A 16,337-nucleotide genomic window follows, 5' to 3' on the forward strand; every position below is an offset into this window, starting at 1 on the left:
ATTGGAGCCCGTTTAGCCTATTCGTTGTTCCCAACAGTTCAGTGACCATTTGTGCACGAAATCCAGGAAATTCATCATGTTGGGTATGCAAAGCACACAAAAATATTTCCTTCATCCTGGGAATCCTGACTGCTGCAGAATAGGAACCTACCATATTAATATTGATCTGACTACAGTCTTCTTTTGTTACATTGTTGAGATTGAGCTGGGAAAAAATCTTCCTCTGTGCAACATAATCTGATAAGATTTTACTAATTTGCCTCATTTGGATAAAGTAAAATTAAAATATTCCTTACTTGGCAAAGTGCCTCCAACTGGACTTTCACCTGAAAGACATAATTTGAAACAAATCGATCAATTGAATGACAAATGTTCAACATTACAACGATGAATTTATGTCTCAAGTATCACTGGAGATGAAATGCTAAGAATGGGAATGCTAAATGATGATTCCATCAACTTTTAATGAAATTCACATGTTGTCAGGTGGCGATGAAAAGTTTCAGCTTTGTGTCTCCGGCTGACAATGATCGTAACGCTTTAAATTAATACATTCCCATTGGTGTTTCAATCTAAAACTCCAGGCCAATATATGAGGCTTTTTAAACAGGCTTCATTCTGAAGACATTGCTGAATGCATATTGTCAATATCATACCTGTTGTCAAAGTTGATGGGATTGTTGTTGCTGAAAGGCAAGTAACTCAAGATGTAAGTTGGGAAAATATAACATATTCAGTTGAAAACCTTCCTTGTCAAGTCAACAGACGAGATTTTATAACCACAAATTTTAGACTCTTCCATGTTCTCATTTAATCTCGTTGGGTGGAAGCTGGAATATAGCCTAGGAGAATTGGTCAATCACAGTGAAGATGTTTAGTGTTTAGGACTGGCTTTTAGGCCCAGATTCCAAAAGAACAACCTTCTTTTGAATTGAAAATCTCGACTTTGCAGTTAGGTGCATCCTCGGGAAAATCTAGGTTGTTTGCATGAGGTCATGACTTGGCCAGACTACCCGAACTGGCGCTGGAGTGTGGAGACTAGCAGATTTTCACAGTACTTCATTTCAGTGTTAAGCCAACTTGTGACACGAATAAAAATTGTTCCCACAATAACATCCTGTTTACCCGCCCACCCAATTACTATTTAGGACCCCCCTCAATCCTGTTGGAAGCGAAGCCAATATAAATAAAAACACGAACAAGATTATAAACCTTGTCTACATTACCTTTTGTTGAAGATGGTCTTGGAAAATAAGGCTGGCTGCTTATTCTTCCTGGAATTAAAAACGAAAATGAACAAATAAGTCTTCTCTGGTTCTCGAAGAACTCTCAATCATTCACTCTCACGAATTAGAGGTCTGCAGACTTAACGCCCCAATATCATGATCATGTCCTTTTTGTTTTCTACCTCTAACATAACCGGATGGTTATTGAAGTTGGAGTGCTTAACACATGAAAAGAATGATTTGAGGTGCGAGTGTATTAAAATCTTGGACAAATAAGTCGACACAATTGTGTTGTGAGTGTCAAGCCTGATGCACGGACGCGATGGGACAGGTTCCCGAACGTACATTTGACCCATGGTCTGAGCGATCGGGAACCCAGCGTGGCGGCTGCGGGCTGTGTCCAGCACCACCACAGTCGGGCGGGGGCCGTGCTGTTGGCCGTTGGGGCTGAGGCGAGGACTGGGGGGACTGGTGGGGAGGTGGCCCGGAGTGTAGGAGATGTCCTGTGTGGCATATCTAGCAGGCCGGGTGCACGCACGGCTGGAGCAATGTTGTACGGTGCGACAGCTGCAGGTCGTCGCCGTGCGCATACGCGGCCACGGACCCAGCAATTGTCCGCCCGTTTTTGCCGTGGAGGCGAGGCGTTTTACATGGCGCGGCTGCAAGCCCCTCCCCGGCCGGAGGATCGGTGCTGGGGCATCATCGATTTTTTTTGCTGTAAAATGCCACAGATCCTCCTGACATAGCCTGAAAATCGGAGTATGCAGCCGCTGGTGTCTGAAATTTGTACTGGATATGCTGAGTGGACTGACTCTGGTTTCCTCATTGGTGTTCAGGGAGTTTGATTATTTGGATTTGCCCATATACACTGGGATGATAATACTTGCTCATTTCAATCACTGCTGTTGACATTTCACAATTCACTCAATCACACATGGGGTGGTGAGGTATGGTGTTGATCTACTTATTGTGGGCAGCACATTTCTGCTCACTTTTATTCTGGTGGATATTGTTTCAATTTTCTCATTATTTGTACATTAATAGTTGCTACACTCAATGATGCAGCCACTGGTGAGGTTACAGTTAGTGCAGATGTGGAAAATACTTATTACTTTGTTGACGCGATGTGGTTAAGTTGATACCTGTTGTTGAAGTTGCTCTTGTTGTTGACTCTGGAAGGATATAATTGATGATTTAAGTATTGAGAACACAAAATTAACTTGTTATCTGAGAATGTTCCATGGGACGGGATTCTCCGTTATCCGACGGCAAAATCGGAAAATGGGAGAATACCTTCCGACGCTAAAATTGCTGCAGGAGCCCATTTGACGCCAAATCGCAATTCTTTGTCACCACAGAAACGGCGTCAATGCGTTTCACTCCGCACATACAGTAGATACCGTTTGCATGTCATTAGCGAGCCCGACCCAGGATTGTCCGTGGCCTCAACGAATCTCTGCCTATGATGGCCCGAGGTCCCGAAGGCATGGTTCACTTGTGCTTAAAAAAAATCAGGAAACCGGTGTCGTGGCTATTGAGAGAGAGACAAGGGCAGACATGGATAGGAGTGACTGCCGGTTGCCTGCCTGGATGTTGCCCTTGCTTTCTGGGATGGGAGGCCCTGTCTGGGAGAGGCTTATGGGGGCGAAAGGAGATTTGGGGGGAAATGCGGGGCGGATCCCGCCACTGTGTAGCCCGGTGGACTTGATTGGGCACAGAGGTACGCACCATACCAACATGTTGATCTTTCACCCCCAGCAGACAATGGATATTGGAACATAACCAGAAATGTTGGTGTTCCTACTGGTGGCCGCAGCCCTGGGAGAATCCCTGCTGCTGCACGAGCGTGAACTGCTTGAGGAGGAGGAAGCAGCTGCAGTTGCGCAGAGTGCAGCAGTGGAGCGAGCAATAGAGGAGCGGGCAGCAGAGACACAGGTGGCAGCCACCCAGGTTGGAGAGCCTAATGTGTAGCAGCAGCTCCTGTCATTCGAGGACGTGCCGAATCGGCATGCCGCCGCTGACTCTGGCTGTGCAGAGAGACAGTGCGACATATCTGCCAGATGATGGCACACCAGCAGGGAAATGGGGGAGCTTACACACTCCCGGTGGCCATCAAGACGACGGTCGTCCTGAACGTTTACGCCTCGAGGTCCTTTCAGGCGCCAAGTGAGGAATTGTCTTTGATCTCACAGACCTTGGTGCAATAGTTCCAATGAAAATGGGGAAACAATCATAACCAGCTGGACGAGTCTCATGCAGGTTATTCCACCCATGCAATTTGGTCCGGGGGAAAACCCAGTCTCCTCAATGGAGATTCCTACACTGTGCCTCATGCAGAAGTCTATAAATGGATAATCTATTGTTAAGCGTTTAGACTGGGAATTCTGACCGTGAATCTCGGTTAGAATTTGATTGTAATTAACTCCAAGCTTGTTTAAATTGCATTTATTTCAGTGTGCTTGTCTGTTTCTCAATCAGAATCCCCTATTTTCCGGTTGAAACTTGAATTCCCAAAACCAAAGTTCAGATTCATATGATGTATCACAAAACAGGTATGTGGTACAGCACACACTTATATGAATTACATGCACACTCCACAGAAACGTACAGAGTGAAAATTGTTCTTGATTCTTGCCACCTGTTGCTACCCCGATTCTCCCTGCAGGAATGTTGTACCAGCTACTCCACTCTGATCCCAGTAAAAATGCCATTGGAGTCTCACTGGAGAAATTTGTGGGGCTGAGGCCTACTGTAGGCAGGAGTCCCATTTACTTTTGTTATATTACATTGTGTAATATAGGTTACTCATTTGCTTCTTTCCAAGATGATCCTGTACTCGATGTTCATTTACACTCGAGGTCTCCAATTAAAGTTGAGTAACGTTGGCAAAAAAACTGTGAGTTTGGTCTCTCTTCACTAACTCAACTAGAGATTAAATTAACAATATTAGGTATATCTATACTATGATTAACTACACCTGCACTCTGAGCTATCTCTCTCTACCTCTGTCTGCTAGTCACACCCAACATGAAGAGGCGGGAACTCGGCTTGAGCTTGTCTTTCTTCCCATCTCTAGTGCTGCCATCTAGTGGTTATCTAGCTGTTACTTCTGTATATTAACCCTTTATATACATAGACATATGCAGATCACTACAACTTTCAGCGATGCAGCAGATTTTAAATCAGTGATGAAGAAATAGTTGAGTTCTGAATGAGTAATTACCTGGATATTAACTGACTAATCTTCTAATTTACCCAAGTTGGACAGGTAAAAGTTGACTCTTTGGTTCAGAAATGGGAAACTCTCTTGTTCACAGGAAGAAAGTTTAATCAGAGATTATGGAAAACATATGTTGACAGAATGTTGTTTTTTACATACTTGTTGTTGAAGTTGACGTTGACGTTGATGCTGTAAAGAACACAGTTAATGATGTGAATATACAGAATGGAAAATCATTCCATCACTTCTCAATTCAGAATCGCAATTGTCAAGTGAGTGGGGAACATTGATTTAATGAGGGGGTGCTGAATATATTTGGAAAAGGAAGATCGACCGTGCATGTGCAGCAAAGGTGATAGCATGTTACAAGGAATGGTTCAGAGAGGAACCATTGTATCTTTACACAGCAATGTGAATAAACATTTGAAGCAATGGAAGGTACTGGGACCTGTATTAATATCAGAGTAATGAGGATGGATTCAGACAGCTGTCAGAAAAAGGAGCACAGAAACCAATGCGGACAACTTGTGCTGATAATTCCTGACTTTCGTACAATTTCACACTTACTCAATGTGAAATTTGCTGTACAAAATCAAAGGTTAATTCATACATGTTGGTTCAAATATTTCAGATTCATGAAATACTACTGTTGAAAATTGCAACTATGTACACATTGGGTGGAATTTAATGCCCTCCTCCATGCTGAATTTGGTGGCAGTGCGGCATTTCATCAATCAGCCAGAGGTGAGTTGTGAGCTCACTGCCTTCCTGCCTCTGCCCAATGAAGTCCATGGTGTGTCGGCTCCTGAATGGCCTCCTCAGCCCACCAGCAACTGAGGCACTTCAGTGGGCAATTCCACTTTGGATTTGTGAGGGTGCTCTCATTCAAAGTCATACTATGTCTGATCACTGGACACAGGATTGGGAAGGAGGGTTCCCTTTGAGAGACACGCCCCTGGCCTTGCTGTCTTAATGTTGACTGACTGCTGAACATGGATAGAATTTGGACCACGATGTCCTTGATCCCAGGGATGTGCCATCACTGCAGACATTGCCACTGAATGAGGAGGGCCTTCTGGAAGAGAGGCGATGCAGGGCGCTCATTTCTTCTCAAGCTGATAACCAGAACTCTCATTGCTGGTTGTTCTTTTGATTAATTAAGTTATTATTTTCCTACCTGGTGAAGATATACTTATTAGAAATATTAAATAATCCTGATTTCTTTAATAGTAAACGTCAATTATCGACTTCTGAAATCCACTGTCATTCTCATTACAATGAATTTGTTGTGAGGTGAATGGGAAATCATTCAATTTATATTAGCAATTTGATACCTGTTTTTGTTGGTGTCATTGTTGATGTTGCTGGAAAGTAAAGATTTAGAGGCTTGAGTGAGGGGAATATTGTGAAATTACACCATCTTTCAGTTGGAAATGCTGATATGAGGAATCCCAAGGAACCTGCTCACAAAGACTCTACCCAGTTTCAGAATCATATAGTGCAGAAGGAGGCCATTTGATGCATCAACTCTGCACCAACCCTCTGAATGACCGAATGAACACTCTATGCATGTCCACCCCACCGTTATTACGGGCCAGGTTTGTACTCGACCCACATGAGCACTGAAACCCCCTGGAGTGATGCCATGGCGTGGCTCCAACTGTCTACCCACCCAGCATTAATATAGCCTATATCTACACACCCTGGTGATACCCGCTTAATTGTGATGCTTTATCCAAACTCCCCACCCCACAGGACAAGACAGCTCACAACCATCGTGAGCATATGAGAACCGGAGGGGGTTCTCCTGTGCTGCACCCCCTAAACGTTCACGAGCACAGGGCCCTGGACCTCACTGGGGGATCCGCCACCCGGGAGGTCGCGTCATGCCAGGTCGGAGGCGCAGAAGCAAGTGAGACAACCCTGCATGTCCTCCCCCCCCCCCCCCCCCCCAGTCCGTCATCACCCCCCTCACACTCTGGCCACTGCACCCTCGATCCCCTACTCCCCTCACACTCTGGCCATTGCACCCCTGATCCCCTCCCCCCTCACACTCTGGCCACTGGACGCCCGATCCCCTCCCCACCTCACACTCTGGCCACTGCACCCCCGATTCCCTCCCCCCTCACACTCTGGCCATTGCACCCCGATCCCCTCCCCCCCTCACACTCTGGGCATTGCACCCGGATCCCCTCCCCCCTCACACTCTGGCCACTGGACGCCCGATCCCCTCCCCACCTCACACTCTGGCCACTGCACCCCCGATTCCCTCCCCCCCTCACACTCTGGCCACTGCACCCCCGTTCCCCTCTCCCCTCACACTCTGGCCACTGCACCCCCGATCCCCTCCCCCCCTCCACTCTGGCCACTGCACCCCCGTTCCCCTCCACCCCTCACACTCTGGCCACTGCACCCCCGATCCCCTGCCCCCTCACACACTGGCCATTGCACCCCGATCCCCTCCCCCCTCACACTCTGGCCATTGCACCCCGATCCCCTCCCCCCTCACACTCTGGCCACTGCACCCCCGTTCCCCTCTCCCCTCACACTCTGGCCACTGCACCCCCGATCCCATCCCCCCCTCCACTCTGGCCACTGCACCCCCGTTCCCCTCCACCCCTCACACTCTGGCCACTGCACCCCCGATCCCTTCCCCCCCCCTCACACTCTGGCCACTGCACCCCCGATCCCCTCGTCCCCTCACACTCTGCCAACTGCACTCCCGATCCCCGCCCCCCTCACACTCTGGCTACTGCACCCCCGATCCCCTCGTCCCCTCACGCTCTGCCAACTGCACTCCCGATCGCCGCCCCCCTCACACTCTGGCTACTGCACCCCCGATCCCCTCGTCCCTTCACACTCTGGCCACTGCATCCCCGATCCCCTTGTCCCCTCACACTCTGGCCACTTCACCCCCGATCCACTCCTCCCCTCACACTCCGGCCACTGCACCCCGATCCCCTCCCCACCTCACACTCTGGCCACTGCATCCCCGATCCTTTCCCCCCTCACACTCTGGCCACTGCACCCTCGATCCCCTCCCCCCTCACACACTGCCCCCACCACAACCATACACCCGGCCCAGCGTGTCTAACGAACCCCGTATCGTTGTGTTCCCCAGGGCCAGCCGCCAAACGTCCAGGGTCGCATCGGCCAAGACACAGCCGACCATCTGCAACCTCAACCGCACCCAGGGACGCACGCCAGAGGGTGGCAGTCGGTCGGACAGGAGGGCCATCCTCTCAGTCTGGGACGCTGGAGGGGGCGCACAGAGGATGGACAGAGACAATACTGAGGGGCACAGGACGGACAGTGATGAGAGTGATGGCCGTGCATTGCCCGAAGGTAGGGCCCTGAGTCACGACAGTGACGGGGAAGGACGGGGACAGTGGACGGTGACGCACAGAGAACGGCCACACAGTCCACGGAATCACCTGGAGCGGAACATGACATGGGCCGCATGCGCCCTGCACTGGGCCATGAGGGGGACCAGGACACACCAGACATCCTAACGGACGATGACCTCGAGCTAGCAGCACTGCTGTCTCGCACACCATCCACCATCGCAGAGACACTCACCTCGGTTGGGCAAATAAGTCATGAGGCTCCTGGGTCACGGTCTGGTGCGCACCACACAGCCGAGCCGGGACAGCAGGTGGAGTTTGGAGCAGCCGAGGGGCTGGACAGTCGGAGGGCAGCCCAGGCCCAGCAACCAGCTGCCGCCCAGAGGGTTCCCGGGTTCCTGGATGTACTTGACCCACCTGGACACCCGATGCATGTGGACACCCAGGGACTGAATAACAGGATGAAGGCCATCTTCCAGCATCTGCAGACGCAGTTGGAGGAGTCCATTCACGTCCAGGAGCAGGGAGTGGTGCCGCTCATCGCAGCCAACCAGGCCGACACCGCACGGGTGGCGTCCGCGCTGGAGGCAATGGGTGAAACGGTTTTGGCCATTGTTCAGGTTCTGCAAGGTGTTGGGCTTCACGTGCGTGCGTCATCCATGGCCCAGGAGAGGGCTGCCCTCTCACAGGTAGCCATGCGCCAGAGTCAACATGACATTGCCGCTGCGCTCCGGGCCCTGGCCGAGTCTCAGCATGCCATGGCCCGGTCCCAGCAAGCCATGGCACAGTCCCACCAGTTACACGCGGAGAGCATAGACCACCTGGTGCACGTGATGGATGGCGTAGCGCACTCACAGGTTGAGGTAGCACAGTCCCTGGCAGGAATGTCGCACTCCCTGGGCTCCGTCTCTGCAAACATTCAGACCGTGGTCGATCCCGCTGCAGGACTGGCAGCGCCAGGTGTCGGTGGTGCGACGGGGCATGTCTCCGATCGCACCTCCATCCCACAGTGAGGCCCGGGGGCCACCGGGCTCCCCGAGGGAGGAGGAGGTTCTGGGGCCCGTCCCGGTAGCTCCAGCAAGGGGTGTCCCTGAACACACAGCCTCCCCCCGTTCCGTTCCTGGCGCACCTGGTGGGCAGCGGGCAGGACAGGGTGGCACCACGCCATCCAGCACGCCCGCTGAGCAGCCTGACCCATCGAAGCCAGGCCGCCACAGGAAACGCGTGCCGACGGGGAGCCATGTCGCAGGGCGTGACTCTCAGCAGTCCGCCTCCACTCCTGCTGTACCATCTGGGGAGACACCTAGACGTAGTGGTAGGACCCGTAAGGCAAAGAAGTTAGAAACATAGTAAGTTGGCACGGGTGCAGGGTACAGTTTAGTTGTAGGGGGGAGGGCATCTGTATGTGAATGTCACAAACAAACTCACTGGCGCACTTAACTTGTAAGACTCTGTGCTATGTCCGGTGCCCAGGGGCTCGTGAGGGTGACCGAGTGGCGCTGGGGTTAACGAGCGGTTCAACGTCGGTGCCGGATGTGCTGTCCCTTTCCCCCCTCCTCCCAAAATCGGACACCGTAGTCCTCGGCACTCCAACGCCAGCTACCCAACATGGGCACGTGCTGAAATGTCCGTGACGAACGCTGTGACCACCGGAGTGGATGGTTCAGCTGTAGCCGTGAGTCAGACCTTGGCTGGCGAATCTGAGCTCACAGCTCATCGCAGAGCGGGCTGTCATCATTCAACATGGCACTGCTTTCACAATCATCAATGTTGTGCAATCCCGTAGTGCCGCAGTGGTAAGGTGATGTGCCGTGTACACGGTGCAGAGGTACGGGGGTGCGGGGGGGGGGGTGGGGTGGGGGGGGGGGACTTCAGCAAGCAGGTGGACTGGGATAATCAGGTTAGTCGTGGATTCCAAGAAATGGAATTTGTGGAATGTCTAAGAGATTTTTTTTGGAGCAGCTTGTGACAGAGCTGTGGTGGTATGTATTAGGGGTCATGTGGGACTGTGAAGCCGAGATGCTATTGGCTGACAGATCCCGGGTCCCGGTTGGCTGCCAACTCCTGGCTCCGCCCTGAAGGCGGAGTATAAGAACCCGAGCTTCTCCCCGCAGCTTCATTCTGTTGCTGAGCTGCTGAGGACAAGCATCGCTTAATAAAGCCTGGATCGACTTCATCACTTCTTGTCTCTCGTAAGTCATTGTGCACTACAAGAGCCTACTAGGGAATAGGCAATTCTGGATTTGGTGATGTGTAATGAAGCAAACTTGATTAGGGAACTTAAGGTGAAGGAACCTTTGGGAGCAGTGACCACAATATGACAGAATTTACCCTGCAGTTTGAGAGGGAGAAGCTACAATCAGATGTAACGGTATTGCAATTAAATAAGGGTAACTACAAAGACATGAGGGAGGAGCTGGCCAGAGTTGATTGGAGAAGGAACCTAGCAGGGAAGACAGTGCAACAGCAATGGCAGGAGTTTTGGGGGGTTATTAGGGAGGCACAACAGAAATTTATCCCAAGGAGAAGGAAACATGCTAAGGGGAGGGCAAGGCATCCATGGCTGATGAGGGATGTCAAGGACAGCACAAAGGCTAAAGAAAAAGAACATAAAGTGGTGAGGATTAGTGGGTAACCAGCGGATTGGGAAGACTTTAAAAGCGAGAGGACAACAAAAAAAGCAATAAGAGGTGAGAAGATGAAGTACGAGTGCAAGCTAGCTAGTAATATAAAAGGAAGATAGGAAGGCATTTTTTCAATATATACAAGGTAAGAGAGAGACAAAAATAGACATTGGACCACTAGAAAATGTCGCTGGAGAAGTAATAATAGGAAACAAAGAAATGGCAGACAAACTGAATAGGTACTTTGCATCAGTCTACACGGTGGAAGACACCAGTGGGATGCCGGAGCTCCAGGAGAATCAAGGGGCAGAGGAGAGTGCAGTGACCATTATGAAGGAGAATGTTCTGGGGAAACTGAAAGGTCTGAAGGTGGATAAGTCACCTGGACCAGATGGACTACACCCCAGGGTCCTAAAATAGATAGCTGAGGAAATTGTGGAGGCATTAGTGATGATCTTTCAGGAATCACTGGAGGCAGGAAGGGTCCCAGAGGACTGGAAGGTGGCTAATGTAACACCACTGTTTAAGAAGGGAGGGAGGCAGAAGATGGGAAATTATAGGCCGGTTAGCCTGACTTCGGTCATTGGTAAGATTTTAGAGTCTGTTATTAAAGATGAGATCGCGAAGCACTTGGAAGTGCATGGTAAAATAGGACTGAGACAGCAAGGTTTTGTCAAAGGGAGGTCGTGTCTGACAAATCTGTTCGAGTTATTTGAGGAGGTAACAAGCATGTTAGACAAAGGAGAACCAGTGGATGTGATTTATTTAGATTTCCAGAAGGCCTTGACAAGGTGCCGCATAGGAGACTGTTGAATATGTTAAGAGCTCATGGTGTTCAGGGTAAGATCCTGGCGTGGATAGAGGATTGGCTGACTGGCAGAAGGCAAAGTGTGGGGATAAAGGGGTCTTTTTCAGGATGGCTGCCGGTGACTAGTGATGTGCCTCAGGGGTCTTTTCTGGGACCACAACTTTTTACAATATACATTAATGATCTGGAAGAAGGTACTGAAGGCACTGTCGTGAGGTTTGCAGATGATGCAAAAAGGGACAGGTAGTATTGAGGAAGCAGGGGTCTGCAGAAGGATTTGGACAAGCTAGGAGAGTGGGCAATGAAGTGGCAGATGAAATACAATGTGGAAAAGTGTGGGTTGTGCACTTTGGAAGGAGGAATCTAGGCATAGACTATTTTTTAAATGGGGGAATGCTTCGGAAAGCAGAAGCACAAAGGAACTTGGGAGTCCTTGTTCACGATTCTCATAAGGTTAATGTGCAGGTTCAGTCGGCAGTTAAGAAGGCAAATGCAATGTGAGCATTCATGTCAAGAAGGCTAGAATACAAGACCAGGGATGTACTTCTGAGGCTGTATAAGGCTCTGGTCAGACCCCATTTGGAGTATTGTGAGCAGTTTTGGAGGAAGGATGTGCTGGCCTTGGAAAGGGTCCAGAGGAGGTTCACAAAAATGATCCCTGGAATGAAGAACTTGTTATATGAGGAACGTTTGAGGACTCTGGGTCTATATTCGTTGGAGTTTAGAAGGATGAGAGGGGATCTTATTGAAACGTACAAGATACTGCATGGCCTGGATAGAGTGGATGTGGAGAGGATGTTTCCACTTGCAGGAAAAACTAGAACCAGAGGACATTATCTCAGATTAAAAGGCCGATCCTTTAAAACAGAGATGAGGAGGAATTTCTTCAGCCAGAGGGTGGTGAATCTGTGGAACTGTGTGCCGCAGAAGGTTGTGGAGGCCAATTCACTGAGTGTCTTTAAGACAGAGATAGATAGGTTGTTGATTAATCAGAGGTTATGGTGAGAAGGCAGTAGAAGGGGGATGAGAAAATATCAGACATGATTGAATGGCAGAGCAGATTCGATGGGCCAAGTGGCCTAATTCTACTCCTATGTCTTATGGACATGTGTGACATAATCAACAAAATTTAACTACATCTTTATGTCATCCAGGTCAATAAAAATGTTTTTGGATTATTGCTTGAGTTTTCCTTATTCCCAAATAACCTCCCACTGGTACCTCATGTGCTACTCGCAACACCTCCTTTCTATGCCCAACTGGCAATACCACTTGACGAACTGCTGCCCACTTTTCATCCGCCTGCATATGTAAAGGTCTCCAATTTCTCATCAAGACATCACTTTTACGGTAATAACACTCTGGTATACTCTCAGATTCCTCTTCCGTGTATGCTTTCTGATACATCCAGTTTTTTTCTACATCTTTCTGTTGTAACTCCACCAATTTTCCTGAACTAAAGATATCTGCCTCATCCTCCACCTGTTCTTTTCCAACCATCTGATCAAAATCGTTTCTGATAATTGCACTTCAACTTTATCTTCACTCTCGGTTTTCTCCTCTTGTCTTAACCTGTGACTTTGCAACCTTATTACTACACAATCCGGAAAAATCCCAGGATATTCTTCCTTCAACGCTTCAGTTGTCTGATTTTCCACTGGCTTATCAACCACAATAGGCATCACTCCCACCTGTGATCCAGCTATATCATTACCCAAGATAAACTGTATTCCTGGATAAGGTAATTTCTCTACTACTCCTACTACCACTTCACCACTCTTCACTGGACTTTCCAACCTTACCTTATATAATGGAACGCTACTCCTCTCACCCTGAATTCCACATATTACCACCTTTCTGGCAACATTTCTCGCAAACTACATAACCACTCATCTCTTACCATCAAAGATTGACAAGCTCCCGTATCTCTTAAAATTGTGATTTCTTTACCTGCTCCTCCTGATACACATGAGTAAACTTTACCCAAACTAGCAAATTCTTCAAAGAGAGCTGGCATCTTCCTATCAATCACCTCTTGATGAGGCTGTACAATGTTTTGCACTTCCTTTGCTTCACTTGGGCTTTCCTTTACCACTGTAACAAACCCCACTGTCTTATCCTCTTTTACAATATCAGCCTTCCTAACTTTTCTTCCACCACCAACACAGTGACTTTACATGGCCTTGTTTATTGCAGTGAAAACATTTTAAACTTTTTGTGTCTCTTCCACCCTCCTGGGTTTCCTTTTTAATCTGAGGTATACTCTCCTTATTATCTCCCATCAGATCACCTTTACCATTACCACTTAAATACTTCTCGTCCCCAGTTTCTATCCCTCACAGGCTGAAACTGATGTCGGGAACCAAACTTTGATTTATGAGCTAATTAATAATCATCTGCCATTTCTGCTGTTAAACTCGCTGTTTTAATCTTCTGCTCTTCCACATGAGTTTCCACCACATCAGGAATTGAATTTTTAAACTCCTCCAAAAGTATAATTTCTCTGAGATCTTCATATGTTTGGTCTATTTTCAAAGTCCTTATTCATCTATCAAAATTACTCTGTTTGACCCTTTCAAACTCCATGTATGTTTGACCAGGTCCTTTCCTCAAATTTCTAAACCTTTGTCTGTAGGCTTCAGGCACTAGTTCATATGCACCTGAGATGGATTTTTTCACTTCCTCATACGTCTCAGATACCTCCTCTGATAATGATGAAAACACTTCACTAGCTCTACCTACAATCTTTGTTTGAATCAGTAATCCCCACATGTCCTGTGGCCAATTCATTTGTTTAGCTACCTTCTCAAATGAAATGAAAAAGTCTTCTACCTCCTTCTCATCAAACCTTGGCAATGCTTGGACATATTTAAATCGATCCCCACCAAGCCTTCGACTATGACGCTCTTTTTCACTATCCTCATCACTATCATCCAACTGTACATTTCCCTTTACGTCTTCCAATTTTAACAGACTGTCAGGTGTCATGGCCATTTTCTGAAGTTCATACTCTCTCTCTATCTTTTTCCCTGATCTGTATCTCACTTTCTCTTTCTTTTTGTCCGGCTAGGGCTATTCTTTCTTTTCTCCTTTCTTCTCTCTCCTTTTCTTTGTCCTCTATATCACTCTCTCATTCTTTTTCCTCTCTCTCACTTTCGAATTCAAGCTGCTTTAATTCTTTCTCATGTTCCATTTGTTTAATTTGTAACTGAATGTTTGCCATTTCCAATGAGTCAAACTGTATCTCAGGCAACTTTAAATGCTTAGCCACCACCATAATTACCTCATTTTTTTGCATTTTGTCAGTTCATGTTAACTGGAATGTTTTTGCCAAACTGAACAGTCTGCTTTGGTAGCTGTCCGTAAGGTACTGCATGTCACCCCAAAAAACTTCAAAGCCTCTGAAAGAGCCATTGTCCACAACACACTCCCCACTTAAACTGAAATATCACACCTGAAAAGCAACCACAATATGCTCACCCCTCACTGTCTTTAAGTTCATTGAGCCAATCCAATAAATAGACTTTTATCCCGGACGAGCCCCCAATTTGTTATGGGCCTGGGTTTAGAGAACCCAGAGTGTATCATGGAGTTCACCTGACCCACAACCTTTAATAGATTGTGGTATGGGGAGCACATGGCCCACTCTACAGGTGTGGTACAGCGGAAATGGAAAAGTATTTTTTAAAGCAAAACAATGTTTATTCTATGAACTCAAATTAACATTTTTAAAACATACAGTGAACATCTTGTCAACCATCAATTCAAATACAACCCCAAAGAATAATACTCAAATTAATCTTTAATAAATGCCCAAACAACATCCAGAAGATAAAAGACCTTTTTAACACAGGTCATATTTAAATTCTTTAATGAGAGCAATTATCCCCTTGAAATCACCCAAATGAACACTCTTTCGCTTGTAGAGAGATCCAAACACATCTGCAGGCTTTCACTGCAGCTCTTCTCTCTGAATACAAAACTAAAAACTCACTGTATAGCAGCCTGCTCAAAAACGAAAGTAAAGCAGACAGACAGCCCAGCTCCACCCCTTCTCTGACATCACTGCAATAATAAATACACATTTCTTAAAGGTACACCCACTACAGTTATTCTATAAAAACACCCATTTCTTAAAGGTAGTCACACATGACATCAGCGATTCTCCGATTCCGATGGGCCGAGATCCCGAAGGCATGGATCACTTGTGCTTTAATAAAATCATGAAACCGGCATCGTGGCTATGGAGGGAGAGAGAGGGGAGATCGGACATGGATAGGAGTGACTGCAGGTTGCCAGCCTGGATGTTGCCCATGCTTGCTGGGATGCGGGGCCCTGTCTGGGCAGTAGGAGAGGCTTACAGGGGAGAAAGGAGATTTGGGGGGAGATTCGGGGCGGATCCCGCAGCGCCAGTCGGGGCCACTCTGTAGGCCGGTGGACTTGATTGGGCACAGAGGTACGCACCATACTAACATGTTGATCTTTCACCCCCAGCAGACAATGGTATTGGAACACAACCAGGAATGTTGGTCTTCCTACTGGTGGCCGCAGCCCTGGGAGAAGCCCTGCTGCTATGCGAGCGTGAACTTCTTGAGGAGGAGGAAGCAGCTGCAGTTACACAGAGTGCAGCAATGGAGCGAGCAATAGAGGAGCGGGAAGCAGAGACACAGGTGGCAGCCATCCAGGTTGGAGAGCCTCATGTGTAGCAGCAGCTCCTGTCATTCGGGGACGTGCCAGATCGGCGTGTCGCCGCCGACTCTGGCTGTGCAGAGAGACAGTGCGACATATCTGCCAGATGATGGCACACCAGCAGGGAAATGGGGGAGCTTACGCAATCCCGGTGGCCATCAAGACGACGGTCGTCCTGAACGTTTACGCCACGAGGTCCTTTCAGGCGCCGAGTGGGGAATTGTCTCAGATCTCACAGACCTTGGTGCACAATTTCCAATGATAATGGGGCAACAATCATAACCAGCTGGACGAGTCTCATGCAGGTTATTCCACCCATGCAATTTGGTCCAGGAGGCAACACTTAGTCTCCTCAATGGAGATTCCTGCACTGTGCCTCACTCAGAAGTCTAGAAACAGATCATCTATTGTTCTGCGTTTAGACTG

The 16,337-nt window shown here is 48.2% G+C and overlaps 1 long non-coding RNA gene across 1 annotated transcript; it reads right to left on the bottom strand.

Annotated features, from left to right (window-relative positions):
• Window positions 1-654: 654 nt before the first annotated feature.
• Window positions 655-2,398, bottom strand: LOC140384878 (uncharacterized). The gene is made up of 3 exons (XR_011933193.1): window positions 2,369-2,398; window positions 1,227-1,274; window positions 655-686 (listed from the first exon to the last, which is right to left on the bottom strand). It is a non-coding gene; the product is annotated as an uncharacterized lncRNA (long non-coding RNA).
• Window positions 2,399-16,337: the final 13,939 nt, after the last annotated feature.

This window comes from Scyliorhinus torazame, chromosome 10 (assembly GCF_047496885.1).
Source record: "Scyliorhinus torazame isolate Kashiwa2021f chromosome 10, sScyTor2.1, whole genome shotgun sequence".
NCBI lineage: Eukaryota > Metazoa > Chordata > Chondrichthyes > Carcharhiniformes > Scyliorhinidae > Scyliorhinus > Scyliorhinus torazame.